The sequence below is a fragment of the Bactrocera neohumeralis genome, chromosome 3 (genome assembly GCF_024586455.1).
Source record: "Bactrocera neohumeralis isolate Rockhampton chromosome 3, APGP_CSIRO_Bneo_wtdbg2-racon-allhic-juicebox.fasta_v2, whole genome shotgun sequence".
Taxonomy (NCBI): Eukaryota; Metazoa; Arthropoda; class Insecta; order Diptera; family Tephritidae; genus Bactrocera; species Bactrocera neohumeralis.
Genome location: NC_065920.1, coordinates 54491258 through 54516322, shown reverse-complemented (window position 1 = coordinate 54516322; position 25065 = coordinate 54491258). Strand labels below are relative to the sequence as shown.

Genomic DNA, 25065 nt, shown 5'->3' with positions numbered 1-25065 from the left:
CTTCGTACTCACGCATTTCAAATACGTCTCGCTTCCCTTTTCAACTCTCGGTATCTATCCCATCCCGCACGTGTTGTGGTCAATCGTAACGTTGCGAGGTAGGCAGTCTGTTTTCTCTCCGCTGCGACACGGCACTCCTCGTCGTACCAGCTGTTCTTTTGCACTTTACGAAAACCAATGGTTTCGGTTGCAGCTGTACGTAAGGAATTTGAAATGCCGTCCCACAGTTCCCTTCATCATTCGAAATAATTGTTTTTCATTGAGTTATAAAATTCATAAGAAATAAAATATTTTCATAAAAATAATCAAACTTTAACTGTTAATATTTTTCAAACGTTTGAGTTTACGAAAAAATCATGTTAGACCTTTTTTGTAGAGCATTCAATTTCCTACAAAATCTAAGGAACAGGATATTTTTTCAAGTAGTTGGAAGCGAGATATAAATTTTTCTATCTGATAATAAGAAAAAATAGAAACTGTATGTAGGAGGACCTTCCCGTTACAATTAAGAACTCATGCTTAGAGAGGCTTTCTTATAGGTAACTAGGAACCTATTTTTCCGAGTACAAAACAAAAAAAAATATGTTTTTTTTGGATCACCCTAATATATAGTATATATACATGTATTATCTGACCTTATAATGAAAAATTATATCCATGTATGTATATCATTCACACATAATTTTCCCGCATTGCCTCACATCTCAGGAAAATGTTAAGTAAATGCAGTGTTTTTATATTCGCGCGAAACCTAACGATTGTTGCAAATATTACTTACCGTACACTTTTTACTACTAAGCGAATATAAAGTAGTTGACACTTAATCTAGTTTTTAATATCGAAGGCTATTATAATACATTTTTCCTTCAGAGCAAAAATCCCACGAGAATGAATTCAAAAGGAAAATAGGGAAGAAACATACACATAAATGTGCAAAAATATGTTGGTGTACTCATACGAGAACAATGTAATTGAGACAAACAAAAAATGTTACTTTAGGAGCGCATTAATAACAGCGATTGAGGACAAGTGGTTGACTACAAGTTTTACTCCTTGCTTCCGTGGGGATTTTAACGATTTGAACACACATACACACAAACATATTGATGTAGGTCTCCGAATTACACATATATTTTCTATAATTCAAAATTTTACCCAGCTATATTTGTGTGTGAGTACTCTTTTATATGCTTTCTGTAAAAAATCGAACGTTTTTATGGTTTTTGTTTTATATCTTAAAACTTATGTTGTGCCTACATTTACTTTGTTTAATCCACTTTCATTACCTTTTGCTAATTTTATTGCTTTTTCTAGCAACTGACACTATGATCTTACCCAAAGTAAGCCCTTCAAAAACTTTTCTTCATCATTATGTGAGAACAAATGAAGGTAAACATTGGGTACCTCACATACCATAACCAATATAGTAGTATACCGAGTAAGTTAACTGGATGTTTGAAAATTTTGATATTAGTTAAATGAAACTAGGAAAAGATCTTACCCGATTTCACGTTGGAAAGCACATTTATAAGAACGCTTGTGGACAAGTCCTTTAAGTTTTACTTCTACCTCGTTTTAGCTCTTAGTGATCAACCGATACTTATAGGTATATTCATATGTATGCACAAACTGAACGGCTCTTAGATTTTAATTTCCATTTTCACAACTTTTCTTTCACGATTTGCTACCTTTAATTTACCTTCGTATACTTTCTTGTAAAAATTGAAATTTTAGTGCTTACTTTAAACATTGCTATTACTTTTCCTGATGTAGACTCATTTATTTACCAAGATTTTAAGTATGTAAAAACGTTTTCATACATATACATACTTGTATGTTTTGTTCCTTGTTATATTATATTGCATACATATAGTATAAGTACAACGATTACACTAGTTATAGTTCACTTATTACTTGTTTTTGTCAAAATCAAATTAGACAACTTACGAAAGATACTCAATTTAGAAATTCTATAACTGAGTCAGAACTGAAGGCTTGGACAGCATTCGTATCTGTGGTACAGATTTTCTCGGAAATAAAAAATCTGAAAATTATATTGAACTTGTAGAAGACCTTCTGCTACAATTAGAAAATATGGGATGCAATATGAGTATAAAACTCCACTTCCTCCATAGTCACCTAGAGAGGTTTCCGGAAAATTTAGGAGATATGAGCGAAGAGCAGGGAGAGCGTATACATCAAGACTTACGCGTCATGGAAGAGCGCTATCAGGGTCTCTGGGATACAAATATGATGTCTGACTATTGTTGGTCTCTAATACGTCATTTTCCAAAGTCTACACATCGGAGAAGTGCTTTAAAACGAAGTTTATTAGAACTTAATGATTAATTATTTTTATACTCTCGCAACAATGTTGCTAACGAGAGTATTATAGTTTTGTTCACATAACGGTTGTTTGTAAGTCCTAAAACTAAAAGAGTCAGATATAGGGTTATATATACCAAAGTGATGAGGGCGACGAGTAGAGTCGAAATCCGGATGTCTGTCTGTCCGTCCGTCCGTCTGTCCGTCCGTCCGTGCAAGTTGTAACTTGAGTAAAAATTGAGATATCATGATGAAACTTGGTACACGTATTCCTTGGCTTCATAAGAAGGTTAAGTTCGAAGATGGGCAAAATCGGCCCACTGCCACGCCCACAAAATGGCGGAAAAAAACCTATAAAGTGTCATAACTAAGCCATAAATAAAGATATTAAAGTGAAATTTGGCACAAAGGATCGCATTAGGGAGGGGCATATTTGGACGTAATTGTTTTGGAAAAGTGGGCGTGGCCCCGCCCCCTACTAAGTTTTTTGTACATATCTCAGAAACTACTATAGCTATGTCAACCAAACTCTACAGAGTCGTTTTCTTCAGGCATTTCTATATACAGTTCAAAAATGGAAGAAATCAGATAATAACCACGCCCACCTCCCATACAAAGGTTATGTTGAAAATCACTAAAAGTGCGTTAACCGACTAATAAAAAACGTCAGAAACACTAAATTTTACGGAAGAAGTGGCAGAAGGAAGCTGCACCCAGGTTTTTTTTTAGAATTGAAAATGGGCGTAGCGCCGCCCACTTATGGACCAAAAACCATATCTCAGGAACCACTCAACCGATTTCAATGAAATTCGGTATATAATATTTTCTTAACACCCTGATGACATGTACGAAATATGGGTGAAATCGGTTCGCAACCACGCCTTCTTCCAATAAAGCTATTTTGAATTCCATCTGATGCCTTCTCTGTATAATACGAGTATAAACATTAGGAACCAATGATAAATACAAAAATACGGTATTTGAAAAATATTTAAATGACGGTTTTTTTACCATGTGTGACACCCGAACTTACCTTACTTGTTCTTAATAAAGTTTTTCTTAATAAATATAGGTTTTTTTCTGTGTAATACCTACATGGCTGAAACTCTGAAACTAGAGCTGATAAAAATATTTAAATTATATTTTTGGAAATAGCATATTATATGGAATCAGCAACAGATAAAATTTCTTCGGCAACAAATGTACTGTAAACTAGTGTTATAAGTGTTGTCATCTTCTCCACTCCCTTATGCTTGTCGTTATATTTGAAATACTATCAAGGGATACGTTGTTAAGAATAATTGCATAGTTGACATACAATTTTGGAGTAAAGGAAAAATGATAGAAATAAAATATAAGGGTTGTAAGAAAATAAATTGAATCAAAAGGTCAAAAGGTGTAAAAATGTTACAAATAAACTTAGTTTTATTTTCTCCAATAAGGAATATGTATGCATATTGCTAACCCAAAAGTAATCAAATAATATCTACTGGGAAATGTATGGGTAGGTAGAGTTGGTGTCTAATGACGCAGCTAGGCCCATTGTGATACAACTGAAAGTCAGGTCACCTCACTCAATTGTATCTTCTCTAAACAATAGTCATTATGTGGCGTTTCTAGTCTTCTGACATGTGTGCCAATTTGACGGTAACCTGTTAGCACTCCTACTAGAGTTCTTATATCATACCCTTTAAATTTTAATAGTCGGCATGTGCGCTTGCCTGCTTGTTGAGCAAAAAAGGGATTGAAATATTAATAACATGTTTGTGTGGGTAAAATTTATGTTTATTTAATATTGGGTAGTCGAAAAAGTTGCTTCGTATTTTTTCAATAGATGTCGTTGCAGTTGTATACCTCTAGTGCTACCAATCACATTGTATCACACCATATAGTATTGAAAATATGAGCTTTATTTGACCAAAAGCAAATTAAATTCGGGGAAGTTGAAAAAAAGTAACAGCTGTTCAAAAATGAGTGAAAATAATGAAAAAATTAGCTATATTTTGAAATTTTTTTCTAAAAATGTGAAGAATACCACCGAAGCCCCCCGATTTACACTGATGAAAGTTTTACACTGATAGAATAATGTCTCTGGCGAAAAAATGGAAAAAAGTAGTCTAGCAAAATGGTACTTATTTCTTTATATATTTATTAGTATATAAAAAATATATAAATATGAAGTCGTGGTAAAGACACCAAACTTCGAAAAATATTGAGTGTAATTTGTAAATTCAAAGCGATCTTTTAACACGTTTGTAAGGCGGTCATGTGAATATTATGTTTGGTTGAATATTTAATAAAGAAAAAAGGAATGAAATAAAAATTTTCTTCATTTTCGTAACTATTCACTGATTTTTGTGTTCGCAAGGTAAAGAATGGATCATAATTGCTCATCATAAATGCAGTATACGTACATACACAAAATTAGCAAGAAATAAAAAAATGAAATGGGTTGTAATTTTAAATACTTTTTTAATTACTTCTCTTAGATGTGTTTAATGACAGCAAAGTAGATACTTATCACAAACTCTATTATTCGTTGTACTATGATTCTTTCATTTATCTTTATAAACATTTTCATTCTTTAATGTTGGTGGGTGACTGCAACCAATTACCAGAGAACGATGGGGGGAAGATTTGATTATACATAATTTCACTAAATTTTCTTAGTTTTTTTTAGTTTGGTTTGGTTGTGGTAAACACCGCAATTTTTTTTTGAAAGACGTTCTGGAAGAAACTCTGTTACCGGCTTATGCTTCAATATTTCTGGATGAAAAAATTACCCTATATTGTCAAAAGTGTGCTTAATAATGTTCGAAAGGTCCGATTCAAATCACTCAAACCATATTTAAGAAATAAATTCGCAGAAATGTCTTTTTACCTTAAAACTCTTAAATAGGTTCGTATTAATGCTTGAAAGTTAAGCACTAGATATGCATAAGTACTTGTGACTCCGTGCGGTTTAATTGCGCTTAAACCTCAAAAAAGTTTGACATATGTAAGATACAAAAAAAGGACGAAATCAAGTTTTTAGATAAAACTGGTTACTTTCAACCGCTCTCACTGCTCGGCGTCACGCATTACTACGCATTTTTATTACAATATTTGATGTTTTCTGCAACTGCAAAGGCAAAGAGGACTACTCTCTGCGCAATGGCGACAATTGTTCAAGAAACTTTTCTAATCTAAATTAAGTCCTTTCCTGAATTTCCTTTCTTAAAATCTTGGTGTTTTGTGTGGCAGTTATTTTCGTAAAATTTTAATGAAGTTAAAATTAAAAATAGAAATAAAGTAAGGGAAAGTTTAATGACTTGCAGCAAGGTCTTACATTACAGCGAATGTCAGCCACAAACATAACCTCAGGGACATACCAAAAATGTTAAGAACAAATTAAATCCTTAAAGGTTGTTAAAGGTGTTTCTATTTTAAATTAAATAAAGTTTCTATTTAATGCGTTTTGCAGACAAATGTATTCCAAAATTGATGAAAGAGATTTTGATTAGGACGATATCCAACCAACGTGTAAAAGAACTAAAGCACTCAGCGAAAGTTTTAGTTTAGCAAGGTTCTTTTATTCCCATAATGCGAAATAAAGCTTATTAAATTAATAAAAACTCAAACTTATGATGGCAAATATTTCGAGTAAAACAAAAAACATTGACAAACAATCTAAAGATCTGTTGTTTTATTCACTCTAGCATGCAAACGAGGCCTTCATAAGGCGCCAAGAGCACAGCTTCGGCGGCGAGCGCTTTACCAGGTTCATGTGTAGACTTGGAGCTGGCCACCATCACGGTCAACTTTCGTTGGTATTTGGAGTCGGAACCTTCGGTTAAATTGACCTACATTGATAACAGTTACGATAGAATTGTCGTTCCTTTTCGAAAGCAAAGACATCGTGGTTTAGAGCCTCTGCGTGGAAGCGTCCTTTGCAAAGTGCCGGCATCTTATGCTGTTCGACTCTGTTGTTTCAGATTTAGATTTTTGTAGTTAGGGTGAACGGGTAGTCTTTTCGGCATATTTTTGCGTATTCCATTGATAGGGTCTGTATACCAATTTCCTCGTCATTTTAAGTGATCGCTACACCAGACAGGATCATTATCAGCATATGCATCGCATCGACACGCTTCGGACCGAAACGGCGCCATGCGCATCGGAATGCTTTTCCAAATCGGTAACGAAATTAAAGTTTCATAGTAGTCCATCAGTGTTTTAAGATCGGCGTATGCCTCAGTTATGAGTAAACGTGCAGGAGCACCTTTTTCAGCAGTGTAATCGTCCATTAGTTTACGCAAATGTTGCAACATATCCAGTACTTATGGCGTATCTTTGGTATAAATGCGTTTAGTATATTCGTAGGAATTCATATCGTCGGTTTTTCCGGAATTCCCAGAAGTCTTCATAACCTTCCTTCTCCCTTGTTAACTGATTTCTTAAAACACTTTAATTTGCACCGTGATTCGGCACAAAGTCCATAATAATTCTAATGTCTAAATGTTTCGATTTTGTTATTAGCATTACCATATCTTTCATTGTACCCTTTTTCGAGTAAAGGCCTTTGAAATCAGATATGTCATAGCCGAAATCGACCATGGGCGAAAAAATTGGACTCAGCCAAACGGCGCGAATAGCAGTCTCGGCAAGATAAGGAAGTTTCATGAATCTCCCACACCATCGCCATAGCTGTTTATAAACGACCGCGGATAGATTGGATAGATTATCATGTTCTTCCACCAGTCTTTCTCATTGTTATCCGTTATGTCGCTCGCTGTTGTCGCCGTACCTGTTTTGGTTTCGGTCTTCTTTGGCAAAGACTCATCGTCCAACATCTTTGACATCACCGAGCTGGTTTCTTTTGCAGTCGCCGTCATCTTCATTGCTCATTAACACTTTCGATGGTGGGCATTTGCGCACATTGCAGAAGTAAGCAAAAAGTGAAAAAAAACAATAGGACTTTAGCTCCAAACAATTATGAAACATTGTAAGGAACACAATTTGATTTCGTAGCAAAGAACACAAAATATTATCACAGCTTTATGTTTGTTCTTGTTGTAAAAATTATTTTCGGTTAGTTTTTTGTGTGTATTTGCGCTCGAAAATACAAATTACTTCAGCAATGTGCAGAACCCTATATCTATACACTGTGGCGGATTAAGAGTATCCGAGGCCCTAAGTATAGAGCCTGTGTAGGCCCTCCATTGCTTAAATGGAAATGGAAGGAATGGAATGGAAGGTAGAAAGTATAAAATGAAAGTTCATCAAAATAGAAAGTGTAGTAGGTATAATTTAAAACTTAAAACATTTTTTTCCTTGCATTAATCAGAGTAAACTCCGAAATTACATCGTCGAAATTTATCTGACGAAGTATGCCTGCCTCAATACACATTAATACTAAAGAATTAAGCTTGTCTGGACGCATTTTTGTTCTTTGCGGGTTTTTTAATCTTTTTAGTTGTGAGAAGGATCGTTCAGCAGAGCAGTTAGGAATCATTAAGCTGTAAAATATTCTAAACGCCACTTCTATATTTGGGAAAACGCACTTTACTTTATCTTTAATAATCATGTCATATAAATCGGAATGGGTGACCTTTGTTTCTGAAAATTCATATTTTATTCGAACATATTTGGGAAAATGATTAAATTCGCCGAGGAAGTTTTCATTGAAGTCTTCTGGGTAAGATTCTAAGAACAATTGGATATCTTTTTCATATTCTGAACATGACTTATTTAGATGCGCAAGAAATGAAAACTTTTGTGAAATTTCGTGGTATACATCCCCTATTCTTTGCATTTGAGCATCAAGTGTGTCAATTATTACATTGAAAGTCTCAATGCGGAATTTGTTTCTAGCATTCAAATCAAGTTCCTCTGCATTTCCGTCATTTACTTGTTTCTTCCCAATTCGTCTTCGAGTCTCCATATATTCCCCATTAGGAAACATTTTTCTTGCCTCGCCTTCAAATTTTTCAAATTGATTCCTCGTTTCAACGAGATCACCCGATAAAGAATGATATAAATTGGAACACGTTTTAAGATTAATCCTTCTTCTTGGAATCATATACTGGTGCGATGAAAAACTTGTAGAATATTATTCCACAAAGTGAGCATAAATATAAACTCAAAATCTTGCATTTCGTTTGAAATATTTTGTGATTCTAACCTGGTCTCACCTTTTTGGTTTGTGTCCTCAGCAATTTCATCGAAAGCATCCAAAATTTTTGGATAGGATTGTAATATTGCACTCGTAGCTACAGCGTGAGCTTCCCAACGAGTGTTCGACAGCGACTTCAGAACGCTATCGTTGCCTATTAATTCTTTTAAAACTGCCCAACGATGAGTAGAAGCATAAAAAAAAATTGTACAACAACTGCACAATTAAAAAAAAATCACTGCGATCGTACAACAATCAACAGCACTACGACCAATCAATTTTAGAGTATGTTCAGCGCATGTTATAAATACAGCATATTTACAATGCTCTAACATTTTTTGTTGCATCCCTTTGTATCGTCCCTTTGTATTGTCCTCTGCACTTTGCAATAATTATTTTGCAACCCTCTAGATAACTGAGTACTATCTTTGCCATCTCTTCTCCGGTATGACTTTTTAAATTTAAAAACGTCAGAAATCGTTCCAAGGGCATACCATCAGAGGGCGATACGTATCTCAAAATAATACTTAGTTGATCCGTATGTGATAGGTCAAGCGTGAAGTCCACTGAGAGGCTGAAGTACCCAGCTGATTGTATTTCTTCGACAATCACTTTGTGAACTTTATCACTCATTAAATCGATAAGTTCGTCGCATACTGTTTTCGATAGATATGATGGGTTGCCTTTCCCTTTATTTCCATATCTTGCAATATGGCTTGCTAAAAGTTGATTCATCATGTCCCCTAAAGGCCAAACCACGTTCTGCAAGCATTTGTATAACTGCAATAACTCGTTGCAATACATTTCGCCAATATTTTCTTTTTCTTTCACTTGTGCCTCTAGATTTTTGGTGATCCCTAGACCTTGTCTTCGACTCAAATAAGTTAGCATAAAGTCCTTATGAGCTGAACTATTTTCATGGTGCTCAATTGCAATTACGTTGCGCCAATCACAAAATCCGTCAGCTGCAAATTGGCTCGCCGCTGTGGCGATGGATTTGTTACCAAACAACTTGCAAAACAAAGCAATACAAAGATCCTTTTGTTTTTGAATACAGTAACCATTCCCGTTTATATGTTTCACCGTTGGCTTTTTTACCGAAAAATAGTCGTGGTGTGCAAAAACGGACACTTTTACCACTAGCATATGTACGGCGCGATTCATAAAATGGGTCCTGATGGTGTTGACAATTTTCTGGACCGTGGTCAATCCAATAGCAAATATCTTCCTCAGAAAATTCCGTCCACAGCCCAGTATCTGTCTTTTTATTGGAATTTACGAGTTCAATTTTTGAAACTTCAGGAATCGCAACAATAACAAGTTCAGATTTATCGGGAACAGGAACAGGTGTTTTAATTTCGCTATTTATTTCATCGTCATCAAAATGATCATCTGAGGTGACCGTAGTACTGTTTTTATCAATTTGTGTTCTAACAGATGATAAAGATTGAGATTCTTGACATACATTATTATCTTTACCAGATTCAGATTGGTTGGAAAAAAACGATGTCATTTTTGGGAGTGCATCTGTTTTTTTCTTCTTCAGCTGTGCCTGTTTGCGTTTTTGTGCGCCACTGAGATGATGGCGCCTGTTTGACTTTAACAAATATCACCTTCTGTTTTTGTGCAGCCACTGAGATAAATGGCGTTTCATTTTTAATATACAAAAAGAAAAAATTTTAGACAAATGTTTGGTGGCAGTTAGAAAAAATACCTAAAAACAAATCAATAAACAAAGTGCAAAAGACATATCACCCGCTGTATATGAAATTATTTTTTTGTGTTCAAGTCAACGAAATCGTAGCATAAATTAGATTATACTTAAAAAAATGAAATAATAGGGTAGTATCAATAATAATGTACGGTGCCCTCTGGAAAATATTAGTTATACTTAAAAAAATATATAATAGGGGCTTTTATTGCGTATGTGTAGGCCGTGTAGGTTATTACAAAGTAATAAACAAAGTTCAAAAGACATCGAACCTTTTTGTATGAAGCCAAACATATCTTAACTTGAAAGTACATGAAATGTATTTTTTTTTGGTGTACAGGTCAATCGAAACCTAGGCCAATCGATAAAAAATATTATCTGAAATAATAATTACTAGATTAAAAAGTGACATTTCATATACTTCCAAGTTTAGGTATCTTCAAGAGGTTCCATGCTTTTTCATTTTTTTGGTGAATTACGGTGTTTTTGTGAATTCATTATTTTAGTAAAAATGTAAAAAAGCTGAGAAAAGTGTGGTTGCAGTTGTTCGTCAAAGTTGAGGGACTTTTCGAAGTTCAGTTATGAAACATAAAGTTAGAATTATTGTTGAAAAGGCCATATTATTTATACGTGTGCGTAATCAATAGTGAAAGCATAAATATAGTACCTACTTACCTGAAAACTTTGTGTGGGGTATCGATAAGTGTAGTTTCAATCAAAGCCACTCCGTAAATAAAGTAGGTAAGTACGTGCGGTAATGCGTATGGGCGCTATCATTTGCAATGCAAAGACAACACACTCACTCGGTCTCGCGGCGGCGCGACGTGACGTGTGGGCGTGGCGCGCAAGGGGCAGGGCCCTACGGGGGTGTATGAAGGGTCAATCCCGGTCTGCTCGCGCCTTGTGATTTCGGACATATTTATTGTGGATGAATCTCGACAAAATGTAGGTATAAAACGAAACGCCAGCAGAGGATGGAGGCCCCTGGAGAACAGAGACCCCAAGCACGTGCTTGTAGTGCTAATACGTTAATCCGCCACTGTCCATACACAGCACTCTAGGTCAGCGCCATCTACATAGCGAACAGAAGCGAAAGTGATAGTTTACTTAGCACATGACTGTCAGACTCGGAAGAATTCTTAAATATTAATTTGAAATGTTCTCTGCAGCTTCAACAACAACAGAGTTGGGGAATCTTCCTCTTTTAACTGCAAAATGCTAAAATATTCGCCTGCATAAGATTTGAAGAATATTAACTGCAAAACCATTAATTTCGTAAGATATTAGAAATGCATAGAGAATTAGCATTGTGCAGTGATTCAATGAGTCTAATCCAAAGCAATGAGCTTAAAGCGTTCCAAAATTTTATTATAAAGGTAGAATTGACTTTTGTGTAAATGGTCGTTTTCTGTATCTTCCGGAATTTGTTCACTAGAACTCTCTAGGCCTTCTCTATGCCTAGTATTTTCGCTTGGAAGATTCTTACTGAGTTTGGTATATGGAAAGTTATAGAGGAGTATATCCGCGTTTCTATACCGCAGTTCATTGCGGGCCCATCGGTATAGATTGAGATAGTATTTTCCTTCCCCACTAAACCTCATCTCCATTCACGTCTATAGAGTATTCTCAACTGGAAGTATTGGGATTAATTTCGTGGCGGTTCAGAATTTTGCTATGTCCATAATTCTTTCTGTTCAGTGATTCAAAGAGCCAGAAACCAAAGCAATAATAATTTTATATAAAACAAATTATTTATGCTGAAAAGCAAAGTTTGAGTGAAGACTATCCAAAGAGAAAGGAATTTCATGCTGGCTTGTGTTGTAACTTTTTTATATATCGCTTATACTTCAGCATAAAAATAAAAAAAACTTGTGAATAATTAAGAACGGAGAATGGCGAAACTTTGTAATTCACATTAATACGAAATCAACTATTTTCTGCTCATCAGCCGCTAAAACGAAACTATCTACAAGATCAATACGACTACAAAGCAGAAAGACGCGTCGACCTTTTTAAAGTCTAGCCTATTATTTCAAACTATTGAGCTCACACACATAACAACAATAACAAGAAAAAACGTTAACTTCGGTTGCACCGAAGCTAATATACCCGTCACAGATGCATTTCTTTTAGTAACTGTGTGTTCAGTTTGTATGTAAGCTTTATGCTATTTTAATCCGATCTAAACGTACATACATATATACTTTATAGGGTCTCCGACGCTTCCTTCTGGGTGTTACAAACTTCGTGACAAACTTAATATACCCTGTTCAGGGTATAAAAAGCACCAACATTTGGTTTTAACAAAATCTTTTCCTACAAAAGCGCTGATTTACATATACATATGTGCTAGTTAAGACAAAAGTGTGGTAAGTTTAACTTTCGTGACAAAAATTAAATGAGTCATCAGCACCATTTGATATACTTCTTAAAACAACAAAAAAGTAAAGTATCGGCGACTTTAAACAACGCAACCAACACAACCACTAAACCTAATAAGCGCTTTAAGTGCTCTACCATTAATTCATGAATAATACTTCCAAGCCGCTTTTAAATGTCAAATGCTCGTCACTTTCATAGCAGCGTACATAGTTGGGGAAACAACTCAGGAAATGCAAATCATTTGATAACAATTACATGGCAAAGTTCCGCGCTGAGGATGCAATATGGATATGTATCTTTTAACGGTTGATCAAGGTAGAGTGAGTAGAGCGTGAGCTTAAGGGGACCAGTGTGACACTTTCACAATTTTTTTTTGCTTTTTCAGTAGTTTATATTTTCATAAAATATCCTGTGAAATCGGCAAAGACGTATGTTGAATAATTTTTGGATGGCAGCGATCTAAAAAGCGACCACTCGCAGATAAAAACATATACTTATGTATGTATGTATAAGTGAAACTTTAAACGCATTTTTCTCGAAACGAAATTTTTAAAATTGCTGACATCATAACTCAACGAGAAATTAACCGATCGTCCAAATTAAAACTGAGTATTGTTGAATACATTTACTACACAATGACCTAAGATATTTTTGATTGGTTGAAAATTGTCAATTTGACATTAAAAAAAACAACCATTTTCTACCTAAAAGAAACAATTTTTGTTTTTTTTTTTAAATTACGCCATTTTGTTAATTTTTGATATTTTTATACCCTGAACAGGGTATATTAAGTTTAAGTTAAATGAAATAATTTTTATAGGGTTTATTGGCCACGCTACGCTGTCCTTATCCAATTCTTCGTCATATACAATCATATTTCGCAAAATTTTCCGTTGTTGCTCTTTGACAAACTTGTAAAACACAATTTGGAGAGTGGGTATACACAGAATTCTCTTTGTTTGTCCTACAACAAGAAAAAGTGTGAACGTGGATAGCTATCGCTAAATTTAATTCACTTAAAGTTATAAAATTTCACAGTTCTCCACTATAATAGCCGGTGCATGTTTTTATGAGCTAGTCTTTGTAAAAAGTACTCAACCTCAAGAAGTAGAAAAATAAATTTAACAATTTGCTTCGTAACGCCTTTCTGCTCTTTGAAAAGTTCACACCAAAGTAATAATTGATAGCGGGTTGTAACACCTGTCCATGGTGCTGTCGGACTCAGTTTAGTTTTCAACAGCACTTCACTTTTGAGCACACACGTTTTGGCTGCCAAAACAATTTTTGAAGAAGTGTCATTGTCGATTTCGCTAGTTTTCAGAATGCTACAGCTCCGTTTAGTTAGCAATCGCTATCATCGAGAAGGAGATGTTTTTCAATCATTTGTTGAATATATTATACATCTAATAAAATTAACCTATGCAAAATTCAAAGGTCGGTGGTCGAACGTTCATAGAAAATGTATTCGATAAACATCAATTATATATTGACTGTAGCTAATTATCATCACCACTAAAAGTATGCACTTCCTGGTAAAGATTTAAAGTAGAAAAATCACAAAAGCAACGTTCTTAAATCTTTTATTCCGCAACTTAAAACAAATTCTGTTAATTGTTTTGCAAAGTATTTTGTATATTTCTATTCATAGCCACTGAACGTTATATAATTAAAATTTACGGTATATTAACAATAATAAAGTCAACAAAATTTACAAGGGATCATCAAAGGATTTCAGAAACTGATTGCATACAGTGTTCACTGAAACGGCAGGCTCCAGTATCACGTTACCAAGCGGTCACTGAAATCTCCTAAAGATGAAAGTTAAGTTAAAAAGGAGATTATGGGCAGACGAATGGGTGCCTTGCATGTGACATTTTTTAAATTAGCAGTACGAAGACTAAACTTTGGTAATCTTTTAATCAGCATTTTAGATTGAAAACATTTTCAAATGAATACAAATTTAATAAGCCCTATAAAAATTCAATAAAATTGTATTAAATTTTCCGTTTAGCAGTGGTTAAATAATCTTGCTTTTTTGTAAGTTTCTTTCTTTACCTTTATTACATCACTGCAGTTAGCATATTCGTGCTTTAATTTTTGGTCTGTCTCATTAAGACAAAAAGGCTGTACTAAACATTTTGAAACAGAAAGCGCGATAGCAATTAAGCACAAAAGTGGGAAAAAAATTGTCTTCAATTAAAATATCGTTGAAGTGTTGCAACTGAAGCTTTAGTAAATGTAACTGTAAGTAAAAAAGTGTGAAAACATTATATCCTAAACAGGACATCTTAAGTTTGCCACGAAGTTTGTAACAGCGAGATAGAATCAGTGGAGACCCTATATATATATATACATATAAATGAACAGCATGAAGAGCATAGTCGATTTAGCCGTGTCTTTCTGTCTCTCCGTCCAGCTCTTCGACAGCGCACAAGTCGTTTCTTCTTCTCGCTACGTAGCGCCAATAGGATATTCCGAGCGAAGCGAAGTCCTTCTCCACTTGGTCCTTCCAACGGAGTGGAGGTCATCCTCTTCCTCTGCTTCCCCCGGCGAGTACTGCGTCGAATACTTTCAGAGGTGGAGTATTTTTGTCCAACCCGACAACATGACCTAGCCAGCGTAGCCGCTATTATATAGCTATAATAGCAGAATTTAATAAATTTTCTACCTTTAATAAAACTTTTTCTGCCTTTCGGGTTCCTGAAATAACAAGAGGTAGTGAAATTAATATGAAGGTAATGAAATTCTGTTTCGTAATATAAAAGATTCTAGCTGAGTGAAATTTCACCAAATCTGGTAATGAGAGCACTAACAGAATCTCTTTCTATTAAGCGTATAGGAACGACTACATATATTTGAGGATATTTATACCACGCCAAACGCTCCAATTCAATATCTGGTAAGAAAAAATTGCAACTAAAAGGGGTCTAGCAATTAAGAGCAGGGTTTCGAGCTATAGCTTTGAATATAAGAGCATCACAATTTACTAATTCTTCTGAGTTAGTACTTCTGATTTTTCCTGTTCCTTATTAAATTCGGAAATACATAATTAGTATATATTTCATTTTGTACACCAAAGATCAAATAATTTAATAATTAAAATCCTTTCTTTAACCATCAAAATTTATTTTCGTTTCGGCAAACATATTCGAAAAATAGTTGATGCTAAACTGGCTTTGAAGTAAATGCAATTAGTTTTCACAATCACGTGTTTATTCCCTTTTATCCTACTTTCAGTTTATTTTCTCTGGCACCACGTTGGTTAGATATAGTGAACTTCTAAAATCAAAAACAACTCTGATGCTTCCGAAAGTTGACTTTTCTTTGTCAATTACTTCTACTTATGTACAATAATTAAGTAAACAGTGATACTCACTCAATCGAATTGACAATACTCGACTGTTAAGTTCTCAGCTCATTACAGTCCCTAGAAATGGACTTTCACTTTCTAAAGCAAACTCGGACGACATGTTGCTACACAATGTCAATTACGTCGTGGATATCGCACAGCTTATCGTTCTTACATTGCGGTATTCACCGTTTCAAAAGCACAAAGGACTCTAAGTCTTCCGCAGAACCTTTCGTAATGCCGAATGATCAATGATGTTGATGCCAATGATGTCAATATAATCCCTAAACGCCAGCAGCTGTACTCTCTTATAGAAGATGGTTCCTCTCTGTTTAGTTCTGCAGCTCGAATTATTTTCTCCAAGAGTAGATTGAAGAAATCGCACGAAAGGGAGTCGCCTTGCCTGAAACCTCATTTAGTACCAAATGGCTAGGAGAGATCTTTCCCGCTCCTGACGGAGGTTTGCTCAACGTCAGTTTATCCTACAGCCGTATTAGTTTTGCGGGGATACCAAATTCAGACATAGCGGCATAAGGGCAGCTCCTTTTCGTGCTGTCAAAAGCAGCTTCGAAATCGACGAAGAGGTGGTGTGTGTCGTTCCTCTTTTCATGTGTCTTTTCCAAGATTTGACGCATGCTGAATATCTGATCTGGTAAGTTTTTGATTTTCCAGGTCTAAAGCCACACTGATAAGATTCATTCAGATTGTTGACGGTGGGCTTTAGTCTTTCATACAATACACTTGATAGAACCTTATTTGCAATGTTGGGGTAGCTTAACCCACGGTAGTTGACGCAGATTGTGGGGTCTTCCTTTTTGTGGGTTGGGTAGAGCACACTTTAATCCCAATCGTTGGGCATGCTTTCGTCCGACCATATTCTACAAAGGAATGACCGCTCTATAGTAATCGATTGGGGAATCGGGTTCACCATCGCCTGGTGTTGTGCGTTCAGTGCTATTCAGCATGTCTTCAACGATATCTTTAGCGCCTTTGAAGGCTTAGTACCACTTGTAGGGTTGTGTTTTTGATAAATCTGAATAAATTTAACCATTTTCAGCATTTGCAAAGATTCCGCACACGAAATCTGGTTAAAAATAAAAATTTTGAGACGAATTTTTTATTGTATGTTTTTATATTTGGCATAGTAATGAATAAAAATTCTACCAACTTAGCAAAATACATTTGCTTTTTATTGTATATATATTGTAAGAATTTAATTACAATATTCTTTTACATTTTGTTAACAATGTAAATATATGTATGTATGTATGTATATATAAAACATGAACATGGATGTGTTCTTAATGGTGTTGGCATGGCAAGTAAAATCGGCGTTTTTCCACGTCACTTTTGAACGTTAGCTCGTTAAATTTGTACGCCTTTATGATATTTCAATTGGCGTATATATTGTGTTTTCTCAAGCTTGGCTGACTGAAGGAAAATTGAGGAAGGATGTTTGGCAAGGCAGATGTTCACAGTTTTACTGGCTAGCTGACTATGCTGCCTCGTGATTAAAGGAATCGAATGGAGTGAAATTTTACTGCATTAAATAACGCTGCGTTTGTTGCTTTTTTTTCTGCATTGCACACTTTATTTTAAGTTATTTTTTTATATTTTCTATTGTGTTTCAACTGTTTGAGCAGTGTTGAATTGCTGCTGTGAATTCTCTTTGATGGCAAATATTTTGTGATTTTTTGTTTCAAGTGAAATATGCTTTTTATTTAATTAACTGCTCAGGAGAGCGCAAAATTAAATATTCATGAAACCTGGATTCCTTAACATGTTAAATTTAAATATTATAAGCCTATTCCTTTCTTTATTATTGTGAGAATTAAAATTTTCTTCATATTTCGGTGCTTTTTCAATTATACACATACGTATTTAATTATTAATTATTAAAAGTTTAATTCAATTTATTAAAAATTATTTAATATTAATATTTTAAGCCGTATTGAATATTTATACTCTCGCAACAAAGTTGCTAAGGAGAGTATTATAGTTTTGTTCACATAACGGTTGTTTGTAAGTCCTAAAACTAAAAGAGTCAGATATAGGGTTATATATACCAAAGTGATCAGGGTGACGAGTAGAGTTGAAATCCGGATGTCTGTCCGTCCGTCTGTCCGTCCGTCCGTTCGTGCAAGCTGTAACTTGAGCAAAAATTGAGATATCATGAGGAAACTTGGTACACGTATTTCTTGGCTCCATAAGAAGGTTAAGTTCGAAGATGGTTAAAATCGGCCCATTGCCACGCCCACAAAATGGCGAAAACTGAAAACCTATAAAGTGTCATAACTAAGCCATAAATAAAGATATTAAAGTGAAATTTGACACAAAGGATCGCATTATGGAGGGCGATATTTGGACGTAGCTTTTTGAAAAAGTGGGAGTGGCCCCGCCCCCTACAAAGTTTTTTGTACATATCTCGAAAACTACTATAGCTATGTCAACCAAACTCTATGGAGTCGTTTCCTTCAGGCATTTCCATATACGGTTTAAAAATGGAAGAAATCGGATAATAACCACGCCCACCTCCCATACAAAGGTTATGTTGAAAATCACTAAAGTGCGTTAACCGACTAACAAAAAACGTCAGAAGCACTAAATTTTACGGAAGAAGTGGCAAAAGGAAGCTGCACCCAGGCTTTTTTTTTAAATTTGAAAATGGGCGTGGCGTCGCCCACTTATGGACCAAAAACCATATCTCAGGAACTACTAGACATTGAAATTCGGTTTATAATATTTTCCTAACACCCTGATGACATGTACGAAATATGGGTGAAATCGGTTCACAACCACGTCTTCTTCCAATATAACGCTATTTTGAATTCCATCTGATGGCTTCGCTGTATAATATATACATTAGGAAATGAAAAAACAATTCAATACTCAAAGTACACAAATTGATCTAATCTAATTAATTTTACAGCAAAATAAAAAAATATGTAAATTGTTATCACTTTATCATGCGAGAGTATAAAATGTTCGGTGACACCCGAGCTTAGCCCTTCCTTACTTGTTTTGTTTTGTTTTTATAATGCAACACCCAACAGACCCATCTAAAGTCCGCCGTTCTTAAAAATTCACAGAGTATGACTAGAAAACACAACTTAAGCTATATTTCTGCTCGTATTTAATTGTAAATTAAATATGTAGCTGTTATTACTTTATATTCAACTATGTGATTATAGCTATAATTTCAATTTTATAAACTTTTGCGACTTTCACGACAATTTCCACATAATTTCCTGCCACCCCAAAATAACAATCAAAAATCAAAACCAGAAAACATGGAAATAGAAGCAGGGGAATACAGGAATGACAAAACCTTTTTGACCAACTAATTTAAGTTTGGAACTATATTTACGTAACTATTTACATATATACATATATGTCAATGCGCCTTTATGTTTATAAATAGAGCATGTCAAAAGTTTGATCCTCGTTTAAAATAACTTGTGCTTTTAGTTTACCCATTTAACATCTTTTATTATGGCCTTCTATTTTACTGAACCTTGTCACAGATTTTTCTTATGACTGCACTCTTTCAATGGTAGCTTAAACAGTTTTCCAACAATGAATACAAGTTTGCAGGTTTCTTTTCTTATCCCTCCCCACTACTTGGAGTCTAATTGTGTTTGAGCGCCTATGTTTGGGTGTGTTGAGAAATTGGGGAGATGAAGAAATGTCTATATCAAAAATTTATGGACACCTTTTCATTTTATTAAACCCAGCATAAATCGAAGGCTCCCTGTTTAAATAATACTCAAGACTTGAAATGTAGCTTTGAATTTCTAAGTGATCTATATTTTGGGTAATGAGATTCGTGATAAATTTGGTATACAATTTCATCAATTTTGGCGTCAGTTTAAAGGGCAAGAGCAAAACCCACACTAGTTTTCTGTCGGTATTTAAAGCAGAAAATTATTTCATAAAATGATAATATAATTTTTCACAACAATACTAAATAGCTATTGTCAAACTACTTTGTAATTTGCAACTCTATGCGCAATTTTAATCGAATCAAATTGTGCGGCTATTACGAAAAAGCTACATCTTCCTCGTGTCGCGCTGAGATTAACTTTTGTGATCGAAATTTTTTCCATGTAAGTTAATAATTAAACACAATCCCAAAAGAATAATCAACAGATATAAGTATAGAACGCGAATACGGAATCAGGACAAGATCAGATTAAAGAAGGCGAAATCTTTTTACCAACCAATTAAGGCATATTTTAGGAAACATACCTACAATCATGTTCGTGCGTGCATCTCAGTTAATATAGAAAGAAACTCAAACTTTTCCGTCTTGTTTAAAATTATTATGCTCAAGCCTGTTTTGTTCTCCTTCTTCTTTAATGGTATAGACACCGCTTACGCGGTTATAGCCGAGTTAACAACAGCGCGCCAGTTGTTTCTTCTTTTCGCTACGTGGCGCCAATCGGAGATACCTTCTGACCTTCCTGACCTCTCCATCGGAGTGGAGGTTTTCTTCTTCCTCTGCTTCCCCCGGTGGGTATTGCGTCGAATACTTCCTGAGCTGGAGTGTATTCGTCCATTCGGACGACAAAACCTAGCCAACGTGTCTTTTAATTAGCTGAACAATGACGATGTCGCCGTATATCGTGATCGTTCATCATCATCAGATGTTGTCATCGTCCATACCTCTGCACCATATACTCGTAGCAGGACGGAAATAATGAGTGACTTATATAGTTTTGTTTTTGTTTGTCGTGAAAGGACTTTCTCAGATTGAAGAAATCGCATTATAGGGAGACGCCCTGTTTGAAATCTTGTTTGATACTAAATTAAGCTTTTAAATCGACGAAGAGGTGGTGTGTGGCGATCCCCTTTTCACCGTTCTTTTCCAAGATGTGACCCTTGGTGAACATCTGATCGGCTGTTGATTTTCCAGGCCTAAAGCCACTTCTCCAGCCTGCTGAATGGCAGTGAACGTACAACGCCAGAAGAAGGCGAACCCGATTCCCCAATCGATGACGATAGAGCAGACGTTCCATTGCCCGACCATGAAGAAGTTCGAATAGCAATTACTCGCCTGAAGAACAACAAAGCGGCGGGGGCCGATGGATTACCGGCCGAGCTATTCAAACACGGCGGCGAAGAGCTGATAAGGAGCATGCATCAGTTTCTTTGTAAAATATGGTCGGACGAAAGCATGCCTAACGATTCGAATCTAAGTGTGCTCTGCCCAATCTATTAAAAAAGAGACCCCACAATCTGCGCCAACTACCGTGGGATAAGCCTCCTCAACATATTATGTGAAATACTAAAGCCCACCGTCAACAAACTGGTTGGACCTTATCAGTGTGGCTTTAAACCTGCGACTTCTTCAACCTTTTCTGGAGAAAATAGATCGAGCTGCACAACTAAATAGAGAAGGTACCATCTTTTATAAGAGTGTACAGCTGCTGGTGTATGAAGATGATATTGATATCATCGGCCTCAACACCCGCGCCGTTAGTTCTGCTTTCTCCAGGCTGGACAAGGAAGCTCAGAAAATGGGTCTGGCAGTGAACGGGGGCAAGACGAAATATCTCCTGTCATCAAACAAACAGTCGTCGCACTCGCGACTTGACTCTCATAACTTTGAAGTTGTAGATAGTTTCGCATATTTGGGAACCAGCATAAACACCACCTACAATATCAGCCAAGAAATCCAACACAGGATTGCTCTTGCCAACAGGTGCTACTTCGGACTGAGTAGGCAAATGAAAAGTAAAGTCCTCTCTCGACGAACAAAAGCTAAACTCTATAAGTCGATCATAATTCCCGTCCTGCTATATGGTGCAGAGGCTTGGAATTTGATAGCAACCGATAAGTCGACGTTGCGAGTTTTCGAGAGAAAGGTTCTGTGAAAGATTTATGGTCCTTTGCGCATTTTCCACGGCGAATATCGCATTTGATGGAACGATGAGCTGTACGAGATATACGATGACATTGACATAGTTCAGCGAATTAAAAGACAGCGGTTACGCTGGCTAGGTCATGTTGTCGGGATGGATGAAAACACTCCAGCTCTGAAAGTATTCGACGCAGTACCCGCCGGGGGAAGCAGAGGAAGAGGAAGACCTCCACTCCGTTGGAAGGACCAAGTGGAGAAGGACCGGGTTTCGTTTGGAATATCCAATTGGCGCCACGAAGCGAAAAGAAGAAACGACTGGCGCGCTGTTGACTCGGCGCGCGGTGAAAATTAAAAGTAGAAGAAAAACACTGATAAGGCGTCAGTTTGTTGGCAATGCTGTATAGTTTCGACTTACTGAAACGTGAAGAGAAAAGTCAAAAGAGCAGGAAAAAATATGGCGTCGTTTGCTGTCCCTATGAGTCTACTTTTGTAGCGTTCCTATTGAAAAACCAGTTATCTATGTAAGTTCCTATTTTTCAGAGTAACAACCGCCCACCCTATCTATTGTGTATGCTGCAAGCTAAACTTACACGTTCTCTAACGACCTTCACTGGGTTAGTCTGCCAGTAGTACTGTAATTTGCTGTGCTGATGAATCACGTATACGCAGTTCTGACCACAAACGTCAACTACGTGCACACAATTTTCGTTTTACGTATTTCTTAGCAGTAATTTATATCCTATATGTCTGCTGAAAGTTAAATTGATACAAACTTTCAAAAATTTTCCCAAAATATATCACCTTAAGTAATTTCTTTTCGGAAGTTTATTCTAAATATTCTTTAGGGACAGTGGGCAATTGGGCTCTGACTACAAAAAAAAAATATATTTTACGTGTATTATAGTAATATTAATGGTTTGAAGATGAACTTTTAGCAGTTAATGAGTTATCAAAATGAAGGAAGTGCATCTTTTATACCAGCTTATATAAACGAATACAATGAAAGAAAAAAAAACACCAATGTTTTATCACTCTGCCGCTGATCCATTCAATTAAAATATCATAAAATATTTACAAAGCTTAGTTTACTGCAAAAAAGACATTGCAGACTTTGAAGAGTTAACATCATTTAATGAACATCAATTTGGAAAATGTAATAAAAACCAAAAAGAAAAGTATATATTCATCATACACAATGTATGTAGTACTCAGTAGGCTACCGTAATACCGGTAATTTGAAATACAGGTATTTTTATGTTTACGTTGCTGAGAGTATCTTCACATGTTAGGGGCTGTGTATATAATACCTTTGCATATCGTTATACGCAGTCTGATGCTTTTCGTTCTCGTGACGAATTGACCGCCATAATAGAAGCAATTACGTTAATTTGTAAGACAGCAACTAACACAAGGACAACAGTCGCTATTCGTTGTTTATATGCCTTATTCATTTTTGCTTCCATTTTCATTTACTGTTGTTAAAATATTAATACTCGCCATGAGGTGGGTGGATGTTAAATTCTGTGGCTCAAAATTTGCAATATATTTTTACTAAAATCTACGAAAACAATTCCAAGAAATCATGAATTTGTGGATTAAATATATTTATAAAAGTTGAGTTGTATATCATAATTTAATATTTCATGTTAAAACTGGTGAGTAATTTCCTAAATCATGATTTGCAGAAAGATATTGCCATTAGTTCAACAAATATAATTAATAACTTCCGAACCAATTTCTTAGTCTAAAACTAGTGTTGATTATCGGTTGAAAACTATGTAAAGTTTTGAAAATAAGCTGATAATTTGGCTGATTGACTTGAAAAACGAAGGCTTAGGACTAAAAATTGAGACTAGATTTTTAGTGGAGCAGAGTGTATCTTCTTTTGTTGTTTATATTAAATTATATTATTTGCAAATAATACACTATTTGGCAGAAACTCTTAACTAACAAAAACGGCTTCTAAAAATTGGCATTAACCTCTACGCAATCCACCTTTTCGTTTTTTAGGATTTCACATTTTTATATATATAATTACAACTTAGTTTAAGCACAGCTAAACTAGTACTTTAATTTCAAAAATATTAATATTGTATTCTTTCATAAATTCATTTATATCTGCCTCATATCCGCATTTGTTATTTTTCACTAATCAACTAAGCCATAAATCAGTCTATCAACGCCTCCCACTTTTTGAAATTAATGGCAAATGTATTTTGCGTGAAACTCAACAATCTGTTTTCCGTGCTTCGTACTACAGACACATTATGAACTTAACACATGGTTAAATATTAACTACAAATAATCGAATTAATTATCCGTTGAGGCCAAACTAACTGTTGGTTAAAACAACTCTGACAGGCAATGGGTTCAGTATCTACATACATACTAATCACGCGACGAAAGTACTGTAGAAACGCTATGATTTATTAGCGAATATAAAGTGGAGCTTGGCATAAGTTGCATAAAGCTTGCGTAGAAGCATACTAGAAACAAAGGTAAGTAAAGACATCAAATATCTTAATTCATAGACGTAATTCCATATTTTTAGTTTTATCAACTCTCTTAACTTCGCACATATGGCTTGCGTATGATAGTTTCATGTTTTTAGGTATCTGATCTATGAATAATGAGTGCCTTAAACTTTAGAAAAATGTTCTTATTTATTAAGTTTTAGGGGTTTCATGGCTTCAAAAAAAAATAACTTTCCGACTAAAATTTGTAACAGCGGGAAGGAAAAGTCCGAGACCTTATAAAATATGTATAATGTATCAGGTGATTTTTAAGAGCTTGATAACTTTTTTTAAAAAAAAAACGCATAAAATTTGCAAATCTCATCGGTTCTTTATTTGAAACGTTAGATTGGTTCATGACATTTACTTTTTGAAGATAATTTCATTTAAATGTTGACCGCGGCTGCGTCTTAGGTGGTCCATTCGGAAAGTCCAATTTTGGGCAACTTTTTCGAGCATTTCGGCCGGAATAGCCCGAATTTTTTATTTCTGTAGACTTTAGACTTGACGTAGCCCCACAAAAAATAGTCTAAAGGCGTTAAATCGCATGATCTTGGTGGCCAACTTACGGGTCCATTTCTTGAGATGAATTGTTCTCCGAAGTTTTCCCTCAAAATGGCCATAGAATCGCGAGCTGTGTGGCATGTAGCGCCATCCTGTTGAAACCACATGTCAACCAAGTTCAGTTCTTCCATTTTTGGCAACAAAAAGTTTGTTAGCATCGAACGATAGCGATCGCCATTCACCGTAACGTTGCGTCCAACAGCATCT

At 35.4% G+C, this 25065-nt stretch overlaps 2 pseudogenes; one reads left to right on the top strand and one right to left on the bottom strand.

Moving 5' to 3' along the window:
• LOC126753785 (lachesin-like) overlaps nucleotides 1-25065 on the top strand; it is a 521130-nt pseudogene that overhangs the window by 323809 nt on the left and 172256 nt on the right.
• Nucleotides 6015-7202, bottom strand: LOC126753787 (maltase 2-like; annotated as a pseudogene).